Source organism: Jaculus jaculus, chromosome 1 (assembly GCF_020740685.1).
Source record: "Jaculus jaculus isolate mJacJac1 chromosome 1, mJacJac1.mat.Y.cur, whole genome shotgun sequence".
Classification (NCBI taxonomy): domain Eukaryota; kingdom Metazoa; phylum Chordata; class Mammalia; order Rodentia; family Dipodidae; genus Jaculus; species Jaculus jaculus.
The window spans coordinates 278,825,634-278,840,804 of NC_059102.1; the positions used below are offsets into that span (position 1 = coordinate 278,825,634).

At 38.6% G+C, this 15,171-nt stretch overlaps 1 pseudogene; it reads left to right on the forward strand.

The window, feature by feature from the left end:
* Nucleotides 1-1,983: 1,983 nt before the first annotated feature.
* Nucleotides 1,984-14,774, forward strand: LOC101600049 (annotated as a pseudogene).
* The last annotated feature ends 397 nt before the right edge of the window (nt 14,775-15,171 follow it).

The window sequence follows — 15,171 nt, forward strand, 5'->3', positions numbered from 1 at the left end:
AAGTGGGCCCCCTCCTTCTTCAGCGGCCTCCTAGTGGTCCTGGAGGACCCCTCTTTTCCCAATGGTCCCTTCTTTCCCCTTCAGGTAGCTGGATTTGGACTCTGGCAGTCATCTTGGCCAGTCTCGGCCATTACCTCCACGGACCCACGTGAGTGCCTGGGAGTAGGGTGGGGCCGAAGCCAGGCAAGGCTGCTCTAAGGTGTACACAGAGCCCCACTCAGCAGCCACAGTGCACCAAAAAGCGGCAAGAAAGAAAGAAAGAAAAAAAAAAAGGGTCACATGTAATAAAGCATATGATGAACTGAAGTTTTACTTAAAGAATGTCATACTTTGTTGTATGATATCATAAATATAATTACTGAGTTTATGTTCTAGGTCAACTTCAACTTACATAGAGGATTGTTGGAAGGAACCAAATTCCCTCTGAAGTGGTAATTTATAATTTGTCAGGTATTTTAAAATAATAAAAAAGATTGTAATGTCCTGTTACTTAAAAGGAGGAGGCAACTGACCTGACTTCTAGGCCAGCCTGCCTCAAGATAGCAACAAAATTTGCCTTAGTTACTCCTAATAAAATCAATTCCAAGTGTGTTATTGATAGTAATGACATAAAATTGTCTTTAGACTACTTGCTTGTCAGTGAGTAATAGGATTAATCAATTTGGTGTAGTTTGTCTTAATAGCCTTATAAGAAAAATGGTTAATAATGGGATGAGATGAGTTAATTGAAGGAACTGGGAGGGAATTTTTCAATGTTGGGACATAAAATGTTTGTTAAAAATTCTTTGTGAGTGGTACTTAGATCAGAATGTTAAAGTATATGGGCAAAGATGTGTGTATGTAGGAAAGAATTTTCAGGCTAAACCTAATCACCATACTTAAAGTTAGAGATTTTTCAACTGTTTACAAACTCTTAAGGAACAAAAATCTAATTTTCTGGCTAAAATATGTTGGAATAGCTTGTATAAGCTTTATCAAATTTAAGTCATGGGTAAAACATAAAATTGTTTTATGTTAATAAAAATTTCTGTGGTATATAAAAGTAATATCTATCAAGTTAAGCCAAAATCATTGATTGCCAAATGGTGTTTTTTCTTTCAAAAAAGATTTATGAAGGGTTATATTAGAATTTAGCTAGCTGTTCTGGCTCAAAAAAGACCAGATTCTGCTCTATTGTATGTTAAGTAACTGTCTCAATAAGTACAGTGCTTATAACAAAATTAACTATTAAGACATATTCCCTACTTTAGGGTACCGCCTCATGCTCAAACAATGGTCTCATCTGAGAAAAATAATATCCAAGCTCTGTGGTTCAGTTTCCAATGTTTTGTGGGCAACTGGTACCCATACAGGTATCTGCACTAATCAAAGAGGTTTTCAAACACATGTGCTAAGACTTTATACTGTTTTACTTGTCTTTTTCTGACAACTTCTAGGCTAAATTAATTAGTTTGTTTGTAAATTAATTGGTATAATTTTCAAGACTGGTAACAGATTCTGCCTATATTTATAAATGTTAGATATTTAAACTGTGGGATGTACCTACTTCCTATGCTTAAGATATATGGCTTATGCTGCCAGTACAGTACAACAGAAATTTTAAAGATTTGACAAAATGACTTTAGAAGTCCTTATGCCATTCTTTAACTAAATCTATTTCAGTAATGAAAGGTGCTATATGTACATACATCCAGGCTGGTGTAACTTCTTTTCTCAGTGTGCTAATTACCTATGTAGAAGCCAAAGACAATTGGAGTCATTGGGGCAAAATAGCCAATATTTTGGTCTGTGCTCCCAGGTCATGAGGCCACTGGAGATGATGGGACATTTCTACACTCGCCCCCTGGTGAGTCACCTGTCTTCCTGAGTAGGGAGGATATGGAGACCCAGACAAAATTGGTGTAAGTCTGAAATAGGAGAGTCACAATTGAGGAGTAATCAGTCCTCCTGGCTTCCCAAAGAAGGGAAAACTTCTTGGCCAGCATGGACCTGACTCATCCTAACAGACAGAAAACACCAGTAAGCTATAAGGCTACTCCTGGGCCCCTAAAGTCTCTTTGGAGAGCCATTAAGTGACCTCCAAAACTAATCCTTAAATAAATTTTGGCTATCTATATAGTCTCAAACACTCAGAGAGAAATGTATAACCAAAGATAAAAAAAAATACCTTAAATATCTAAATGGCCTACTAAGTAATACAACAAGAGCTTTCAAAGAAGGGAAACAAACAAATATTAAGGCATCTTTTCCCCATAGTTCTAATTCTATAATAGTAATAAAAGAACAGCTATAGATGTAAAAAGGGTTATTTTCAAATCTAAAATATATAAATAAGCTCTGAGACCAAAAATATATTTGTACAGCCTTTAATGATACCCAGTGGCTCTCTATTATCAAGGTTAAATGTTATGTATATATTTCTGATAACTCTGTTAATATCTCATCTGTTTTACAAGCCATGTTGAATACTGCTGTGCCATTTAATGAACAGTTCTGGAAGAAAAAGCTCAGCCAGCTCATCTTCAGATGGTCCTGAGACAATCCAAGCCTGTCTACCTGGATTCCCTCTACCTCAAAAAGGACCAGTTTGCTGTGCGCTTACTTCTCATTAACTCCTTACTTTTATTTTTTTCTCCCCAATGTTCTCTTCCATGACTATCTTCCTACACTCTAGGGTACATTAGAATAGTTCCCCTCTCTGGGAGAGATTCTCTAACTGCAACAAGTCTCCACTTTGTGTCCCATTCAGCAGGAAATAACAAGTCATCTGATGTCTTCATCCTATGTCCCCTAAAAGAAGTTAGAGTGTCTTCTCATGAGAGAGTAAAATAAATGGGGATAGAATTAGGGTGACTGGACCCCTGAAGGTAAATAGGACAAGAAAAACTTTCTTATCTCTTGCCCATTTCCAAAGAACTGTTTTTCCGTGTGTGCTCTGAGTCCCTGGCTCTGCAAAGGACAGGCCTCACCCTCTTTGATGCAGATCAAGTTATGTTTCTCTGCCTGTCCAGCTCTGAGCTCAGAAGAGCTGAGCCTGATCAATATTTCCATAATCAGGACCAGTTGTGTCAAGGCACCTGCTCTCCTTTGTTGCAAAAGGAGTAACCACCCCAAACATAACGATTTCCTCTCCCACTTATTGTTCCCCAGTCTTGTTTGCTTCACAGGTGTATCTCTACAAAAAAAAAACAAAAAAAAAAAAAACAAAAAAACACCCCCCCCAAAACAGAAAACAACAACAACAAAAAAACCCCCTACAAACTCCACCTGTGCCAACTTCCAGTGCCAACTGAAAGATATCTTCACCACTCTTCTGGTGGGCCTCAGCATAACACTGTCTCTGGGTGCCTCTGGTGACCAACAGACTCAAATCTCTCCAGAGACAATGAACTTTCATGCAGGTGCAGTATTTCAAAACAATCTAGCCTTAGACTTAATTACTGCTGAACTTGGGGGCATGTATGATCTTGGGACAAAAATATTGTTTTCTTTATTAACGAATCAAATGTTATTAAGTATCCTGACTTCTACAAGGCTGAGGACCCCACCACTTGGTTCTCTAACCATTTAGTTACTTGGCTTCTCCTTAGCCCCTTCTTTACTATAGTAACCCTATTGCTTGTAGTCACCTGCCTCATCAAATTTCTCAATTAACAAATAACTAGTATTGCTAAGATTGCTACTAATCAGATCCTCATACACCATATAACTCTATCTGGACCTATGGTAAATTATAAAGAACTCATTTGAGATGACACTGCCCCATTATGAAAACAAAGGGGGAGTTGTTGGGCACTTCCAGGCACAGGCTGGAGCCTTCAGGAAAGGAGCTTGAGCTTCCAGATATGGCTAAGGACCCCCAGGAGGCCACTCCCTCTCCAAGCCCAGCACTCCTGATCTTAAGCTCTACCCATAGCCCTGTAATCTTTGGTCAGTTGCCTAGGAAACTCCTTATCAGCCTTCACACAGCCTATGCTCCTGAGATCCTAGATGCCCTGACAACTCCCCACCCCACCATTGCCTATTGCTAGAATGAATGTCCCCATATGCTAATTAGGCATCAGAAATGAACTCAGTATGTCCAATAACCGCAAGGTCCCTCCTCCCACCCTTAGATGCTTATAAACCCATTTCACTGACAATAAACTGAGAGAGTTGTTCAACTATCTCCTGGGAGGATTTCTTTCGTCACATGCTCACCCACCCCAGTTGCCTGGGTGCCTTTGGTGGGGGGAGGGAACTGCGGTCAGCCCCAAGAGCAAGAACCCAGGAACCCACACATAATGACCCAATTTATGGTTCTAACAACCATTTCAACCCCTCTTCTTTGAATTTCACTGACCCATGTTGGGTTCATTTTAGGTCTATTTCAGTGATGGGCGGTCTTGGGAGACTCTGTGTCTCTGGATATCTGATTTGGTAGGAGTTGAGTGTTCTGAGTGTCTGTCTCCTTCACCCTTGTGCTGATACCAGATTCACTGAGAAAGCATCTCTTGCTCATTACCTCACTATGGCTTCAGCTGGTGCCCAGGTGGGGTGGGATGGGCTGATTCTCTCAGGTTCTGTGATCATCTGAATAAGAGAAGCATATTCTCCAATGCAGAGTGAGGTCAGTGCAAGATACATGAATACCCATTATTATTTTAGAGAGAATTTAATAGGTGTAGGCCCTCTTGTAGCCTACTATTGGTGGGAGCTTGATATTGGAGAGTGGGCTAATTTTTTTTTATGTGGTTCTTACTTGTTTCCCCTTTCCAGCTTTGGGATCTGTTCCACTGAGTGGATACATTAGTCAAATCAAGAACAGTTGGCAACCCACCATGGCTGTGTGCCACTATTACACTTGTGTGAGCATCATGTTAGGTTGGTTGCTATTGAATAGCTTAGGCCATGAGTGCTTAGACAGATGTTGGTCATTTTCCCTCAGTTGTTCATGTAGCACCTTCTGGCACTAGACAAGCTAACTATCTGGAGACTGACTTTCTTCCAGTTTCCAGCCAGGTCACTCCATATTCTGTCCCAACAGCATATGGTGTCTTCGGCAGTAGGGTCTTACCATTAACCTTTGGTGGGTCATCAAGTACTCTTACAGAATTCTGTCTTCTTTTGGGAAACCTTGTAGGTCTCTCTGATCAACAGCTCATTGTGGATGTTACCCACATGCTGATACTGGGAGTTACAGGTCAGTACCAAGGGAGAAGAAGGAAAAAAAATATAGTTGATATAAAAAAGAAAGAGACAAAAGAGAAAGAGACAAACAGGAGAAGATTGAGGATAGTCTTTATCATACCCTCTCCAGGACCCTGTGAATCAAGTATTCTCTATAAGCACCTGATGAAGGTTCAGCTTTCTAGTATGTCTTTCAGAATGTAGGATTTTATGGTATCATTTCCATTTAGGTCCAGTTTTTTGTTTTTGTTTTTGTTTTTCTAGGTAGGGTCTCACTCCAGCCCAGGCTGACCTCCTACCTCCTACCTCTGCCTCCCGAGTGCTGGGATTAAAGGTGTGCGCCACCACGCCCAGCTCTAGGTCCAGTTTTTTGTCCCCCCACCCTTACCCTCACCTCCCACCCCACCATCTCAGGGTGTCTACTCTCACCTCTGCTCTTTAACATAGTATTGGAAGTACTAGCTTAAGCAATAAGACAGGAGAAAGAAAAGAAAGGGATACAAATTGGAAAGGGAGAAGTTAAGTTCTCCCTATTTGCAGATGACATGATTCTATACATAAGTGACCTGAGAACCTCCATCAAAAAACTCTTAAAAGTGATTAACTCCTTCAGTAAGGTAGCAGGATACAAAATCAATGCACAAAAATCAGTAGCTTTTCTATATGCAAAAGACAAAGATACAGAGAAATAAATAAATAGCATTTTCCTATTTTCAATAGCAACAAAAAAATGAATAAAATACCTCCGAATAACATTAACCAAGGAGGTGAAAGATCTATACAATGAAAACATAGTAACATTCAAGAAAGAAATTGAGGAGCACTTGAGAAAATGGAAAGACCTCCCATGCTCCTGGATAGGCAGAATTAACATTGTGAAAATGGCAATCTTACCAAAAGCAATATATAGATTTAATGCAATACCAATAAAAATCCCAATATCTTTCTTCACAAACATAGAAAAAATGATCTCAAAATTCATATGGAATGGCAGAAGGCCTCAGATATGCAAGCATATCCTTAGCAAAAGAAACACCTCTGGAGGGATCACCATACCTGATCTAAAGCAATACTACAAAGCTATAGTAATAAATACAACACGGTACTGGTATAATAACTGGAACATAGACCAATGGAACAGAATTGAGAACCTGTTTGGGTTAAGTAACTTTAGCCACTTGATATTTGACAAAGGCCCTAACAATGTACACTGGAACAAAAACAGCATCTTCAACAAATGGTGCTGGACAAACTGGATAAACATATGCAGAAAAATGAAACTCAATCCACACATCTCACCATGCACAAAAATTGAGTCTAAATGGATCAAAGATTTCTACATAAGACCAGAAACTCTGCTACTACTGGAAGAAAAAATCGAAGGAACTTTTCGTGTCATAGGAGTGGGAAAAGACTTCCTGAACAAAAGCCCAGTAGCTCAGGAAATTAAACAATCACTCAACCCTTGGGATCTCAAGAAGATGAAAAACTTTTTCGCAGACAAACAATAAGCAGAGCCAATAGATTTCCCACAGAATGAGAGAATATCTTTGCCAGCTACACATTTGACACAGGCCTAATTTCTAGAATCTACAAAGAGCTCAAAAACCTAAACAATAAAAAAATCAAATAACCACTCACAAAATGGGGCAGAGAAGTGCACAGGGAGTCCTCAGAGGAAGAAATACAAATGGCAAACACACACTTAAGAAAGTGTTCAACATTTCTTATCAAGGAGACATGCAAATTAAAACAACTATATAAGATTCCACCTTGCCCCAGTAAGGATAGCAAAATTTAAAAATATCTAATGACAACAAATGCTGGTGAGGTTGTGGGGAAATAGGAACCCTCATTTACTGTTGGTGGGAATGCAAGCTGGTGCAACCACTATGGAAAGAAATATGAAGACTCCTAAAAAGGATGACTATAGAGTTACCAACAGACTCAGTTAGTCCCTACCTGGGCATTTATCCAAACCTCAGCTCAGAGATATTTGCTCTGCCATGTTTATAGTTGCTTGATTCATAATAGCTAAGAGCTGGAGTCAACCCAGATGTCCATCATTAGACAAATGAATAACTAAACTGTGGTATGCCTACACGATGGAATTATATGCAACAGTTAGGAAAAATGACACAATAAAATTTGAAGAAAAATAGTCAAACTTGGAACTTTCATTCTTAGTGAACTCACCCAATCATAGAAAGATAATCAATCATTGCATGGTCTCACTCATCTGTGGCTCCTAACCTGAATCTGCCCATGATGCTGACATACTAATAAATTTTAGTTATTAATCAGCTTACTAAGTATTAGATTTGCCTATGGCTTTTCCAAACATAGTTAGTTTGGATTGATCCTTTATATACTCCCTTCTCTTTCCTCACCCTCTGCTGCCTCTGTGCTTAGAACTCCCTCTGCTCTGTATTACCCCCTTTTTTATCATATACATTCTACTAACCCCAAAGTTTCCTTTCCTCTGTTATAAACCATTTGCTAGTTTATGAATTCTACACAAATTCATACATAAATACACACACACACACACACACACACACACACACACACACACACACACATCCCTTAGAAGCTAGGATCCATATATATAAGAGAGAACATGCAGTGTTTCTGAATCTTAATATCATATTTTTATTTCCATCCATTTGCCTGAACAGTTCATTAACTTCATTTTTCTTTATAGTTGAATAAAATTCCATTATAGGGCTGGAGAGATAGCTTAGTGGCTAAAGCACTTGACTGTGAAGCCTAATGACCCAGATTTGATTCTCCAGTATCCATGTAAGTCAGATGCACAAGGTGGCACATGCGTCTGAAGTTCAGTTGCAGTGGCTGGAGGCCCTACCATGCTGATTTTCTCTCTCCCCCCTTTCTCTATCGGCTTCTTTTTAAAATCTCTCTCAAATAAACAAGTAAAAGAAAAATACTTTAAAAATTCCATTGTGCATAATGTACTACATTTTCATTATCCATCTAGGCTGATTCCATTTCCTAACTGGTAAATAGAGTAGCAATAAAATGGATGAGCAAGTATCTCTGTAGTAGACTGTAAGTATGGTATATATCCAGTAGTAGAATAGCTGGATCATATGGAAGTTCTGTTTTTAGCCTTTTGAGAAACATCTGTACTGATTTCTATAATGCCTGTACCAATTTTTACCCCTACCAACAGTGAATAGAGGTTCATCTGTCCCTACAATTTTGCCAGCATTTGTTCATTAGTTTTCTTGATGATACATTTTCTGACTGGGGAGAGAGAGAATTTCAAAGTAGTTTTAATTTGCATTCTTCTAATGATTAAGGATGGTAAACACTTTTAAAAAATATTTATTGACCATTTGTATTTTTTTTTTTTGAGAATTCTCTATTTAGTTCCTTAGCCCATTTTTTTGAGTTGTGTTCTTGTTATTTGTTTTTCTGAGTTCTGTGTATATTCTGGATATTAATCTTCTGTTAGATTCTGTTAGCAAATATTTTCTCCCATTCTGTAGGCTACTTCTTTGCTCAATCAGTAGTTTCCTTTGGTGTAGTAAAGCTTTGTAATTTTCTGAGGTCCCATTTATCAGTTGTTGGCCTTATTTCCTGAATTGCTGGGGTCCTATTCAGAAAGTCCTTACCTAGGCATATATGTTGAAGTGTATTTTTTACTTTTACCCCTAGGAGTTTCATGGTTTAAATTGAGGTCTTTGACTCATTTGGAATTGATTTTTGTGTAGGGTGAGAGATAACAATTTAGTTTTATTCTTATAAGCTGGAAATATCCAGTTTTCCCAGCATAGTTTGTTGAAGAGTGTGTATATTTTCTGGCATATTTGTTAAGAACTATCTGACTGTAGCAGTGTGGGCTTAGATCTATGTCCTCTATTTTATTGCATTGATCTATATGTCTGTTTTTGTGCTCATACCATGTTGCTTTTATGATGTCTGCAGTATAACTTGAAAGCAAGTACAATGATACAGTGATCATTATTCTTTCGTTTGGCTGCCTTAGGTCTTTTCTTCTTACATATGAATTAAGTGTTTTTTTTTTTTTATAATTCTGTGACAAATGAAATTGGAATTCTGACTGGAGTTGCATTGAATTTGAAGATTGCTTTCAATAGGATAGCCATTTCTTTCTTTCTTTCTTTCTTTCTTTCTTTCTTTCTTTCTTTCTTTCTTTCTTTCTTTCTTTCTTTCTTTCTTTATGTTATTGACAACTTCTATACTTACAGACAACAAACAATGATATTTCCCTCCCCTCCCCCACTTTCCCCTTCACAACTTTGTTCACCACCATATCCCCTCCCTCTCTCTGTTAGTCTGTCTTTTATTCTGTTGTCTTCCTCATTTTGAGGGTCTTAGGAAGGTATTTCTAGGCACTGCAAGGTCATGAATACTGAGGCCAATTTCTGTCTGGACAGTTGCATTGTAAGGAGTGGTACCCTTCCTTTGGCTCTTCCATTCTTTTGCAACCTCTTCCACAATAGACCCTGAGCCTTGGAAGGTGAGATAGAGATGTTTCAGTGCTGGACACTCTTCCATCACTTCTCAGCACTATGTTGCCTTTTGGGTCATCCCAGTAGTCAATGACACCTGAAAAGAGAAGCTTCTCTAACCAGAAGTGAGAGTAGAATTAATATGTGAATATGAACACTAAGTGTACTGCTTTCACGGCAGTTTGGTGATAATTAATAGATACATTTAGCCAGACAAGAGCAGGCTTTATACCCCTAAGGCTCATGACCTCCCCTGCCATAGGCTTTTGATTAGGTTTTCAGCACCAGGCATGTATTCCCTTCCACAGAGTAGGCTTCAGTCCAATTAGAGAGCAGTTGTTTTTCCCCCAGAGCAGACTTGCCACTATTGCACTAGTTTAGTCATTTGGTCTGTCTGGCCAAAGTTGAGGCTTTCAGTATCCACTGTTTTCACCGCTAATGACTTCTGTCTCCCATAGGGCTGCATGAAGTGCAGCTTTTTCCAGCTTTCAGCTGGCTGGTCTACAGAGAGAAGATTTTCTGCTCAGCACCAGTTTGATTTCTCAGTGACTTTGCCGCCCAGGCATATGAAGTCTTTAGCAATAGGGTCTTACCATCTGTTTCTCAAGGGAAACCAAGGACCCTGGGAATAGCCTGCAATGTTTTGGAGGCAACAGGGACCTCCCTGGCCAACAACTCACTAGAAAGTATCCCGTCCCTGGCACTGAAAATTTTCTAGTTACAATCTATGGCTTCTGGAAAAGTAGATTTTTTTATATGTCATATGCAGAATATCTTGAATTTTGATTGATCTTCCCCTTCCTTTCTTTTTTATATTTTATCTTTATTTATTTGACAGAGAGAGAGAGAGAGAGAGAGAGAGAGAGAGAGAGAGAGAGAATACCAAGGCCTCCAGCCACTGCAAAAGAACTCCAGATACATGTGCCTCCTTGTTCATCTGGCTAACATGGGTCCTAGGGAATCAAACCTGGGTCCTTTGGCTTTGCAGGCAAATGCTTTAACTGCTAAGCCATCCCTCCAGCCCTGCCTCTGCCCCCCACCCTCGCTTTTTTTTTTTTTTTTTACACAGTCTCTTCCCCTGGCCTTACTTAGGCCTTTCCCCTCCCTGTAATCTGTTCTTCTACTTTCATGTAGTCCTTCCTCTTTTCCGTCCCTTACAGTCTTTTTCTAGCTTATTGGCCTCTGCTACCAATTTTTTTTAAAATTTTTGTTTATTTTTATTTATTTGTGAGCAGCAGACAGAGAAAGAGGCAGAGAGAGAGGGAGGAGAATGGGTGCACCAGGGCCTCCAGCCACGGCAAATGAACTCCAGATGCATGAGCCATCTTGTGCATCTGCTTTATGTGGGTCCTGGAGAATTGAGCCTTGAACTGAGGTCCTTAGGCTTCACAGCCAAGTGCTTAACCGCTAAGCCATCTCTCCAGCCCTGCTACCAATTTTTGATTCCAGCTCATACACAAGTCTATATACATTTGTAGCTAGGATCCACATATGAGAGAGAAGATGTGATTGTTGGCTTCTTGGGCCTAGGTTACCTCACTTAATATAATCCTTTCCAGGTCCATCCATTTCCCTGATTTACCATATGATCTAGCTATAGCACTCCTAGGAACATATTCTAATGACTATTCTCACTACCTTAGAGATACTAGCACAACCATGTTTATTATTGTTCTGTTCATAATAGCTAGTAAATGGAATGAGGCTATATGTCCCTCAACAGATGAATGGTTAATAAAGCTGTGGTACATTTACACAATGGAGTTCTATTCAGCAGTAAATAAAAATGAAATTATGTAATTTGCAGGATAGCCATTTTTCTAATATTAATTCTTTCAATCTGTAAATGTGGAAGATATTTCCATTTCCTAGTATCTTCCTCAATATCTATCTTGAATGTTACTGTAGAAGAAGTCTTTCATGTCCTTGGTTAGCTTTATTCCAAGGTATTTATTTACTTCTATATATTTAGGTTATTGTTAATGAGATTGTTGCCATTGTTTTGGGTATATAGAAAGACTACTAATTTTTGTATGTTAAGTTTTTATCTTGCCAGTTTGTTGAAAGTGTTTATCACTTCTAAGAGTTTTCTGGGAAAGCCTTTAATATCTCTTATGTATTGAATCATATCATCTGCAAATGAGATTCTTTGACTTCTTCCTTTCCTAGTTGTATCTATTTTATTTCTTTGTCTTGTCTTACTGTTCTAAGACTCCAAGCACTATATTAAACAGGAGTAATATGTTGGCTGTATTATACTGGTACATGATATATCAATTCCTAGTCTCTAGGGCTTTTATCATTAATGGATGTTGGGTTTTGTTAAAGGCCTGTTCTATATCTATTGAGGTGATAATGTAATTTCTGTCCTAGATTCCATTTATGTAGTATATTAAATTTGTTAAGTTGTGCATGTTGACTCATCCCTGTGTCCCTGCAATGAAGCCAACTTGCTTATGATGAATGATCTTTTTTATGTGTCCTTGAATTTGTTTCATAAGTATTTTACTGAGAAACTTTTTCTTCTTTCGAGAGAGAGAGAGAGCATGTTAGAGCCTCCAGCTACTGCAATTGAACTCCAGATACATGGGCCACCTTGTGCAAATATGCAACCTTGAGAACTTGAAACACTTCATGCATCTGGCTTATGTGGGACCAGGATAGTTGAACATGGGTCCTTAGTCTTCACAGGCAAGTGCCTTAACTGCTAAGCCATCTCCCCAGCCCATATTGGGAACTTTTGTGTCTAAGTTCATTGGGAAAAATGGTCTATACTTTTCTTTTTTTGTTGTCATGTTTCTATCTAGTTATCTAGTTTTGGTATCAGGGTAATGCGAGTTTCATTGGATATGTCTTTTTTCATATTTTTGTGAACTACTTTGAGAAGCATTGTGTTTAGTTCTTTAAAGATCTGGTATAATTATGCAGTGAATCCATCTAGGTCTGTATTATTTTAGCTGGGAGAATTTTAAAAATTGTTGCTTCCATATAAATGCTTGTCATATATATGTTTAAATTATTTATCTAACCTTAGTTTAACTTTGGCAGGTTAAATATAACTGAAAATTCATCCAGTTTTTAGATTTTCCAATTTAGTAGAATAAAGAATTTAAAAAAATATTTTATTTATTCATTTGCAAGCAGAGAAAGAAGAAAGACAGATAGCAACTTTAAACTTCAAAACTTTATAAGCTAACTAAAAACAAAATTAAGATTATTAAAAAAGTACGAAGGGAAACTTACAAAGTATTTACAATAGTGAGAATCTGTGTTTTAATCCCCCTACCAAAATACCCCTATCAAATCTGTAAGTGCAAGTACTTTAGTTGTATTGGAAGGTCTTTATGGGATTGTGTTTCTCCCTCCTTACATCAGGTATCTTATTCTGCACTTCTCTGCCATCTGCCTGTTGGTGCATGGGTATTTTGGCTTTCTCCTTCATTTCATAATGCTGGTGCCATGTAGGGTATCTGACACCCAGATTCTCCTTCTGTAGATATTGAATGATTGGTAGGGTGTTTATAGTGTCCCTTTTTCCACGTTTGTTGCCTGTTGAATATTCCCTTATTATAATTCTTACCTGGCTTGCCCAGGTCACTGACTTCTATGTTTGTGGTATGCCACACCTATAAACTCAGTTTGAATTCTTCTGTCACCATGTCCTGAACCTAATACATGGTAAAAGTTTAAGAAGTCATTGATTGAATGAATGAATGGGTGGTTATTATTGGATGATAAGCAAAAACTAGAGTAAACTTTCAAGAGGTCAAACATTCTCTGGATGGAACCTGTACAAGTTGCTTCAAAGCTTGTTATTGTCCATTAAAAAGCAAGTAATCCCAGAAGATTGTTTTTATCTACATAAATGTTTTCCCATTATTCTTTAATCATTGTACCATGGCTAAAACCCCTGTTGTTTTGTCTATTTTCTTGTACAATAGATATGGATTCTCTTCTGGGTCTCCCTAAAGTGAATAGTAGCTTGTAAAACTCCTAGAGCTTCAATATATTGATTGAAAAACAGGATGCTTCATAGGACTTTATCTCTTTTACTATTCAGTCATCTTAAAGTTATATTTATACATAGGACTTATTTGTAAAAGTTTTGAATAGCATTATTCTTAGGTGGGGGGGGTGAATAAAAGGGAATTTTTTAAACCACTGGAAAGTAATATAAATTATACTTACTGTCAAAGATAATGCTATTTTCGTCAATATTTTTTCTTGAAAAATGGCCAAATTGTACATTTAAAATATTCTAAATATTAAAAGGTGAGAAAAAACAGAAATGTTCACATTCAGAAAATTTACATAGAGATTTTGTTGGTATTTTATTCTTTCACTAATAGGTGAGATTTTATATAAATAAAAAATAAGCTAAGTGTCAGGACCTCGGCAGCTCTAGCGGAGGCTGTGGTCATCACAGCCCAGGGCGGCCTGGTGGCCAACTGAGGCCGGCGGTTCAAGTGGGCCATTGAGCTGAGCGGGCGGGAGGAGGCAGCAGGTAAGCGCCCACGTGGAGAACATCGCAGCTTTCGCCCCAGAGCAGCCGGACGCATGGAACCCGAGCCTCAGGCAGAACTCGGGGGCCGCAGTGGACAGGGAGACTCACTGTATCCAGTCGGTTACTTGGACAAACAAGTGCCTGATACCAGTGTGCAAGAGACTGACTGGATCCTGGTGGAGAAGCGCTGCTGGGATATTGCCTTGGGTTCCCTCAAGCAGATTCCCATGAACCTCTTCATCATGTACATGGCAGGTAATACCATTTCCATCTTCCCTACTATGATGGTGTGTATGATGGCCTGGAGACCCATCCAGGCACCAATGGCCATTTCAGCCACTTTCAAGATGCTGGAGAGTTCAAGCCAGAAGTTTCTTCAGGGTTTGGTCTATCTCATTGGAAACCTGATGGGGTTGGCATTGGCAGTTTACAAGTGTCAGTCCATGGGACTGTTGCCGACACATGCATCAGATTGGCTAGCCTTCATTGAGCCACCTGAGAGAATGGAATTCAGTGGAGGAGGATCACTTTGGTGAATCCAAGAAAGAAGTGAAAGAAGTACCTACTACCCAAGGATATGAGCTTCATTTACATCCTGTTTAAGCTTATCCAGTATCTCTTAAGTATACTCACTTTTAACATAATCACTTACACTGAAAAGAACCAAAAAGTTCATTTTTCTTCATGGTGAGGAAACAGATCTTAGAGGACAATGTGGATATTACTACAAAGAAACTATACCAGAACTCCTGACCGAAAATAATGTAGAAAACTTTATTTATGTTTCCAATACAGAGCAAAACAACAAATAAAACCATGACACTACGTAAGAAAAAAAAAAAAAAAGCTAAGCATGGTGGCACATACCTTTAATCCCAGCACTCAGGAGGCAGATGTAATAGGGTCACTGTGAGTTCAAGACCACCCTAAGATTACATAGTGAATTCTAGGTTAGCCTGGGCTAGAGTGAGACCCTACATCAAAAAACAAAACAATAAA